Below are 8,513 nucleotides of genomic sequence, written 5' to 3' on the forward strand. Positions count from 1 at the left end.
CAGTGGAACCTTGGTTTTCAAACTTCTCCGTTGACAAACATTTCGGAACTCGAATGCTGGAAGTAACTGCTTAAGTTTTCGAACACTTTTCGGAAGTCAAACATACCACATGGCTTCCGTTTTGAGTTTCCCTATTGTACTGATGCTTCCGTATTGAGTTTTCGGTTTTTGAATATTTTGGAACTCAAACGGTCTTCTGGAACGGATTGTGTTCGAAAACTGAGGTTTTTGTAAAAAAGAAAAGAAACACACCTAACTTCTACACGCCTGTCTGGGCTGGCTTGCTTAAAAGCAGAATGTTTTGATCTGACACCCGGGAGTCACAGTTCAACTGAACTTTTGTCTCTCAGGTGCACATTGCACTCCTATCCTTTCTGGAGAAACGAAAGTAAGCAAGGCGGCCCCAGAATGCCCAGCTTCTCGTGTTTGCTGTTCTCCTTGCAGGGTGCATGTAAGTCGCATCCCCTCACCCGGAGGACCCTTGCCAGTTGGGGGGGCTCCTGGGGGCTAGGGCAATGGAGGAGGAGGGAGGGAGGGAGGGAGGGAGGGAGGGAGGGAGGGAGGGAGAGGCGGCTTCGCAAAGACCAGCAGGAGCCGGGAAGCGGGCGGCCAGGAGGCCTAGTCCAAAAGGACTAGGAGAGGTTTCCTGTCTGAAACCTGGAGAGCCTCTGCCAGTCAGTGTAGAGAGTACTGGCCTAGGTGGATTGATGGTCTGATTCAGTATAAGGCAAAGCAGACCAGAGCAATACATTTGGTACCAGCTTGGCTCAGGAATTGCCTGAAGGAGGCGTCCAAGGCACCATCCAACTGCCTAAGGGACTCCACTCCAGATTCGTATAGGGTTTACTCCTTAGCCTCTGCTGAAGATGTCCCACATGGAAAATTTTTTCCTTCTCCTAGATGGGCCAGCTTCACAGATTGACGAGCCCCATCTGCCCCTCACTTCCCTCTATAGCTGGAACTTGTCTTCACAGGCAGGGGAAATCTCTTAGCTCACTGAGGGTTTGAGACCCATCAGCTGTCCTCACCTCATTTAGCCGTCCAGTCGAAGCCTTTCCCGGGATGTGGCCACTATCGCCTGCTGACAGCTTCTTGGCTCTTTTTATGTGAACTGCCCTGAGACCTCTGGGTATAGGCCGGAATAATAATAATAATAATAATTATAATTATAATTATTATAGTAATAATAATAATAGCCACAGGTGAGAGCTGAGTGAAGACTGAGGACCAAAGTTGGACAAGCCACCCCAGAAAGAGCTTGACGTGTCCCACACCAGAGGTACTCCCCCCCCCCCAGCGCCCACAGTGGATGGTTACTTTTTTTGAGAAGTCAAAGGTGCATCCCGCATTCAGATTTAAAGTACCGGTAGTCCTCGAACTCCTCCAACCAGCCTGGTTTTGTTTTGTTTTTTAACCAAAGGACTTCAGGAATCCCATTTTTGCATAACTACGGTCTGCAGGAATCTTAAAAGTTAAAACTGGTTTATGATGGCTTTAGCCTGTGATGGAGGTCCAGTCTAATTACAGTCTAACTGTATCTCTTTGTCCTTTTCAGGGGCAGCCGTGATAATCCAGGTCCCTTCATCCCCCGTCCAGGCAGGGCCACACTCTAATGCATTCCTGCCTTGTTATTACACTTTTGACCCTCCCAGGACCATAGACGATTCTGTCATGGTTGTGAAATGGTCGCTGAGAGGAAGAACCATTATAATGTGGCATGGGAGCATTTCAATCTTTAGACCTAGGGGAGCAGTACTTAATTTGCAGTCGCTGCGAGAGGGCAATGCCAGCGTCATCATCACAGATGTAAGAGGCGAGGATGCCGGGGAGTATACGTGTTCTGTTACCCATACTCCTGACGTTGCTGAAGGGAAAGTGGCATTGAAATTAGAAGGTAAGGGATGCAAGGCGGTGGGCGGAAAGCCTTTTTTAAAGCACTAAACATATTTCACATTAAAGTCCTTGATGTAAAATACCATTTTAAAGCACATCCTATGAAGCGCTTCATGTTAACTCCGGGCCAAACAGACCTGACAGAGCCCTATTTTGATGATGATCATCATCATCACCACCGCCACCACCATCATCATCATTTATACCTTGCCCATCTAGGTGGGTTTTCCCAGCCACTCTGGGCAGCTTTCAACAGAATAATAATAAGGATAATGATAATGATAAAGCAATCAAACATTAAAAATTTCCTTAAATAGGGCTGCCTTCAGATGTCTTCTAAACGTCAGATAGTTGCCTATTTCCTTGACATCTGATGGGAGGGTGCTCCACAGGGTGCCACTACCGAGAAGGCCCTCTGTCTTGTTCCCTGTAACCTCACTTCTCGCAGGGAGGGAACCGCCAGAAGGCCCTCAGCGCTGGACCTCAGAGTCCAAACTGAATGATGGGGGTGGAGACACTCCTTCAGGTACACTGGGCCACGGCGATTTAGGGTCAGCACCAACACTTTGAATTGTGCTCAGAAACGTACTGGGAGCCAATGTAGGTCTTTCAAGACCTGTGTTATGTGGTCTCGGCGGCCGCCCCCAGTCACAGGTCTGGCTGCTGCATTCTGGATTAGTTGTAGTTTCCAAGTCACCTTCAAAGGTAGCCCCACATAGAGTGCATTGCAGTAGCCCAAGCGGGACAGTTTCCCAGACCTTGAGGGATGGCATAGTGGAGATACAGGACTGCAGCTCATACTGCATTTGGGGGGCAGGCCAGGCAGGACTTGGGGCTAAGAGTATAGTGTGTAACGTAAAGGCCACCTAATGAGTTCATGAGCAAGGTGAGATTAGATCTGGAGATTCCTAGTGCGTGCTTTCAACCATGACTTCTGCTCCAGCTTCCTTGTACTGAGAGCTGCCCTTTATCACGGAAGGGAAGAGGGAAGTCACATCCATGCCATACATTTAAAGCACATTTAACTCGTGTGGCTTCCAGTGAAGAATCCTGGGAACTGCAGCTTGCTGCTCACAGATCTACAGTTCCCAGCACCCTTTAAGCTGCCCAAGGAGATGCTCTCCTAACTCTCCTCTCTCCCTCCAGCTCCACCACGGCTAACACTCGGCCCCACAGAAGTGCCGCTGGGAAAACCAATCAATTTGACGTGTGCAGCATCCGACTTTTACCCTGGCCGTGTCTCTGTGAAGTGGCTGCGAGGCAGTGAGACTCTGAAAGTTGACTCGCCCCCTGCCAAGCGTGGGGTCAATTACCTCTTCTATGCAGAGAGTGTCCTGAACTTCATACCACAAATCTCCGATGATGGTGTCACCTTCTCATGCCACATCCAACACCAGGCAGTGAAAGACCCAATCCGTCAAGATATTGAGCTGAAGGTGGTAGGTAAGTGGGAGCCTTTCCTGTGCGACCCTGGAATCCTGGCCCCCCCCTCGCCCCCCTGCCCATGCTAACTACCAGGGCTTTTTTTGATCCGGAACTCAGTTCCAGCACCTTTCAGGTGGGCGCCATGGCCATTGTTAAGAGAACAAGGGAGCTGTTAATGAGTTCTGGCACCACATTTTCTAGAAAAAAGGCATTAGGAACCACTTCCCCTTCTTAAGGAGACCCATTTCTGGCTCTCTAGCCTGTTCTGCCTCTGTGTATTTTTCTCCTCAAAACTCTATAGCTTTTTGCTCAAACCAGGTTGTGTCTCCTCCATGATATAGAAACAGTCAAGAATTTCTTTGCTGAAGTGGATGAAGCCCCACCCAGTCGAGTTTGCCTCCACGCTAGTGCCACACTAGTTCAGCATTGCCAAAGCACATCTAGGCCATACATTTAAAGCACATTTAACAGACACATGGCCCCACAAAGGTGCAGCTGGCCAAACTAAGTACTATGATAAAAATAGACTTGAAATTGCATAGTATCGCCCCTGGCAACAAGTTTTCTCCCAGCAACAAGTTTTCCCCAGCAACAGGTTGCCTTAGCAACAGACTTCTTTATTAGACAGGCTATGAATGAGAGCAAGCTGGCTGTCGCTCTGCCCAGATGCCTGAGGAGCACAGAGAAGGAATGATCACTGTACTTAGTTTTAATTTATTTTCCTCAGGGCAGCAGTTGTATAAGTTGTCATGTTAATTCTTCAATAAATACTTTAAGCAGAACTGGAATGGGTGAGGTATTTATTCCCACATGGGAATTCACCAACAGATGAGCTGAACTGAGAAAGAAGATTTAGGAAGAATTTTTGGGTGACTCTGCTGAATGAAAACGGAACCCCAAACGACTGGCATAGGGCACTGATGTGCCATACATTTAAAGCACATTTAACGGATATTGCTTTGTCTGAAGAGTCCTGGGAACTGTAGCTTGCTGCTCACAGAGCTACAGTTCCCAGCACCCTTTAACAAAGCCCAGTTAAGCTGCCAAGGGTGAGATTTGATCTGCAGATTCCAATGCGTGCTTCAACCATGACTTCTACGCCAACTTCCTTGTACTAAGAGTTGCCTTTTATCGCAGAAGGGAAGAGGGAAGTCACATCCATGCCATACATTTAAAGCACACTTAAATGTGGCTTCTGGTAAAGAATCCTGGGAACTGCAGCTTGCTGCTCATGGAGCTACAGTTCCCAGCACCCTTTAAGCTGCCAATGGAGATGCTCTCCTAACTCTCCTCTCTGCCTCCAGCTCTCCCACGCCTAACACTCGGCCTCACAGACGTAGAGCTGGGCGAACCAAGCAACTTCTTGTGCACGGCATCTGACTTTTACCCCGGCAATGTCTCTGTAAAGTGGCTGCGAGGCAGTGAGACTCTGAAAGTTGACTTGCCCCCTGTCCAGGAAGGCCCCGATGGTCTCTTCTATGCAGAGAGTGTCCTGGAGTTCACACCACAAATCTCTGACGCTGGCGTTACCTTCTCATGCCACATCCATCACCAAGCGAGAAAAGATCCAGTCAGTCAAGATTTTGAGCTGAAGGTGGTAGGTAAGTGGGAGCCTTTCCTGTGTAACCTGGAGTCCTGAAATGCCCATGCTAAGCACAGTTCCCCCTTAGTGAGAGCCAGTTCTGACTCGCACTCTCTACCCTGTTCTGCGTCTGCTTAATTTACTCCTCAAAGCTCTCTATCCCTTTGCTCTAAACAGTAGTGTCTGCTCCATGATAAAGAATCCTGCAAGAACTTATCTGCTGAGGTGGGTGAAGGCCCACCCAGTCAAATCTGCTTCCTTACTAGGGCCCCTCATGATTGCTAAGGCACCGCCTTCTTGCAAATCAGCTGGAAATCGCATTAAAATGGTGGCTTCACACACTACTTAACAGGGCGCTATAATTAGCAAAAAGGCATAATGTACCCCATTTTCAGAGATGGGGAGCCTGTGACCCTCCAGATGTGGATGGGCTCCTGCTCCCGTCAGACCTAGGCAGAGAAGCCAATGGTCAGAATGATGGGAGTTGTAGTCAAAGGACACTGGAGAGCCACACTTGCCCCATCCTTACCTCACAGGACCTGTAGTGAGGTCCGTCTGGCGCCTCCATTGACCTCTCCCCCCCCCCCAGGCTGTGATGGACTAGAATGGCATTTTTACTCCCTTTAAATGGAGCACATAGGTCTGACTGAAAATACAGTCGTACCTTTGAAGTCGAACGGAATCCGTTCTGGAAGTGCATTTGACTTCCAAAACATTCGGAAAACAAAGCACAGCTTCTGATTTACTACTGGCTCTAGTCCTGTATTGTTCCTACAGTTAAGGGGCAGAGCATGTATGTAACAGCATACATACTCCAATTCCTTCTTCATTCTTCTCTTTGGGTCAAAATGAAGAAGCGTCTCCACCCCCATCGTTCTGCCCAGACACTGAGGTCCAGCTCCGAGGGCCTTCTGGTGGTTCCCTCCCTGCAAGAAGTGAGGTTACAGGGAACCAGGCAGAGGGCCTTCTCGGTAGTGGAATGCTCTCCCATCAGATGTCAAGGAAATAAACAACTATCTGACTTTCAGTAGACATCTGAAGGCAGCCCTGCTTAGGGAAGTTTTTAATGTTTGATGTTTTATCCTGTTTTTAATATTCTTTTGGGAGCTGCCCAGAGTGGCTGGGGAAACCCAACAAGATGGGTGGGGTATAAATAAATGATGATGATGGTGATGGTGATGATGTTGATGTCAGGAGTGCAACTCTTAATTTGACTTGGGGGAAATGATGGCATGGGAGGGGAATATCAGACTTCTTAAGGCAAACTGCAGCTATTCAATAGTGACTTTTGTTGGTCTCAGGAAATAGTTGGACTTGGACCGGTGTCCATCTAGCGCAGTATTGTATTTGCTGCCTGGCAGCAGCTGTCTGGATTTCAGGAGGCAGCTTTTCTCAGCTCTGCCTGGAGACACCAGAGATTGAACCTGAGACCTTCTGCATGCAAGGCAGATGCTCTGGTGCTGAGCTGCTCTTGTGTAATGCATTCACACAACTGTGGACTGTTCAGAGACTGTTAGGTGGGTTGCCTTTATAATCTGCAGTGTCTCCCTCTCTTGGCCATCACCAGACTTGCAGGACCTCAACATCTCTTTCTTCTCCTCGCAGCTCGCCCAGAACTTCATATGCTCACCAGGCCACCAGGGAAGTCGTTCTTGGTAGCTGAGTGCCTAGTGTGTGGGTTTTACCCACAAAATGTTAAAGTGCAGTGGCTGCAAAATGGGGAGCCGATACAAGGGAGAATATATGAGTCGGAACTTGTACAGAATCCAAATGGGACGTTCTCAACCGGACGCGTCTTCTTCCCAAAGCAGGGCCATTTTGCAGCCAATTTTACCTGCCAGGTACAACATGAAGCACTGGAGGCACCACTGGAGGAGACGATCCCCTGGGAGCCAGAAGGTGAGGATGTCAGGGAACTGCCATCGGCTCAGCGGGGAGAGGGGAAAAGCCGATGGATTGCAGAGAGCCCCCAAAGATCGTGGGAAGCAACTCCTCCTCAGAGGAGGAGAGAAACCACGCCTCCAGTAGAGAGGAGCTTCAGGGCTCGGAGGAGGCGAGGCGGTGCCAGGCGCGCCAAGAGGGGAGGCGCAACTGAGCATCAAGAAACTACTTTGCTGGGGAAGGTTTAAGGACCGCCCACTCGTGCATTCTGCCAGCCATGGGAGAGTGGCGCTCTGGACAGATAAAGTTTATTTTGGCATCAAAAGCAAGGCTTCACAGCCGAGCAAGGAGGCATTTGCCTGCTTGCTCTCGAGCAACCGCTTGGAACCTTAACAGAGGGTGATGGAATTACCCACCCCTCATCCCCAGAATGTAGTACCAAATCACATTGGCCAAAACTTAAACCTGCATCTCCAACTGACTCTCCTCCAGCTCTAGGATACTTTGGATCACCGATGACTTGGCTATTGGGATCTGCGGGACATGTTGTGGGACTTTGCATGGGAGTTGGAGCGACGTTGATGTACCAAAGACGCAGAGGTGAGTTGGGGCTGCTGGGAGTGGTGGCAGAAAGGGCAGCAGAGTCCGTGGGGAGGCAAGGCTGCAGTGCTGGGGCACGGGACTACTGATTGCAGTTTGGAGACACCTGATTATTGCGTTCTCTCTCTCTCTCTCTCTCTCTCTCTCTCTCTCTCTCTTATCAGCCCCGTAAGCGCAAGCTGCGCTGAATGAAGAAACACTCCTGAAGAAGATGTCGAAAGTCAGGAGGGGAAAGCCAGATGAAGTCTTTGGTATCTAACAGTCCACGGAATAACATTTTGGCACAGGGTTGTTCTAGGCAATGCAATATTGTTCCATTTCATTATGTATTTTCTAGAAAATCTATTTCAAGTATGATAATTGCAAGAGGCTTCATTTTAAAGTCAAGGCGATTTAAATCATTTGAAATCAACCTTCCATTCTGAAATTATATACATATAGTAGAGCTCTGCACTCTTTGGGAATTCAAAGAAACCAAGGAATATTGAGGTTTTTAAAATGGATATTATAATTTGTTAGTTTCAGGGCTGTGCCTCTGCCAACTCAGGGCCCCAAACAAGCCCAAAGAACATCTGATCCAGCCTGATCTTAATACTGATGAACAGTTGTGTTGTGACATACGAAAGAGTGCCTAGCTTGAGGGTTCAGTTAATGTTTAATTAAGGTTAATAAACCCTTCATGTCAGGAGGAAGGTTGGGGAACAAGAAGCTGCATCTCCTTGCCTCCCCGCTCTGACTGCAGCATCGAGAGCAAGAGGGTTCAATCCTGCCTGGTGCTGCTTCACCAACACATCCCCCAGTCTGCCTCTCCTCTTTCCCCATGATTTCCCTCCCTGTCCCAGTTTGTGTATAATATGATTTCTTTTCTCCTTTAGTTTTTCACCTTATACACTGCATTATCTGTATGGCTATACTTTAGCTTGATGTCTACCAAGTTATGTTTCTTGCTTGTTGTGTTCTAAATTCTTTATGGAAAAACAGATTTCAATAAAGTGTTTATTTTAAAAAAAATCCCAAAACTGTAGTCATTCTGATGTAGGAGAAAATAATTGACAGCACCAGTGCCTGATGTTGGGCAAAAGATTCTTGCAATGCAGTGTGTTCTCCGGGGTCCTTTCCAACTCTTCAGTTC

The 8,513-nt window shown here is 48.2% G+C and overlaps 1 gene segment (V, D, J or C); it reads left to right on the forward strand.

Moving 5' to 3' along the window:
• The first annotated feature begins 32 nt into the window (after positions 1 to 32).
• On the forward strand, positions 33 to 8,336 carry LOC309327741 (Ig gamma chain C region-like). The segment is given in 7 exons: positions 33 to 451; positions 1,556 to 1,894; positions 3,040 to 3,336; positions 4,623 to 4,919; positions 6,506 to 6,799; positions 7,274 to 7,381; positions 7,546 to 8,336.
• Positions 8,337 to 8,513: the final 177 nt, after the last annotated feature.

The sequence above is a fragment of the Podarcis erhardii genome, assembly GCF_964252035.2.
Source record: "Podarcis erhardii genome assembly, chromosome: 13".
Classification (NCBI taxonomy): Eukaryota; Metazoa; Chordata; class Lepidosauria; order Squamata; family Lacertidae; genus Podarcis; species Podarcis erhardii.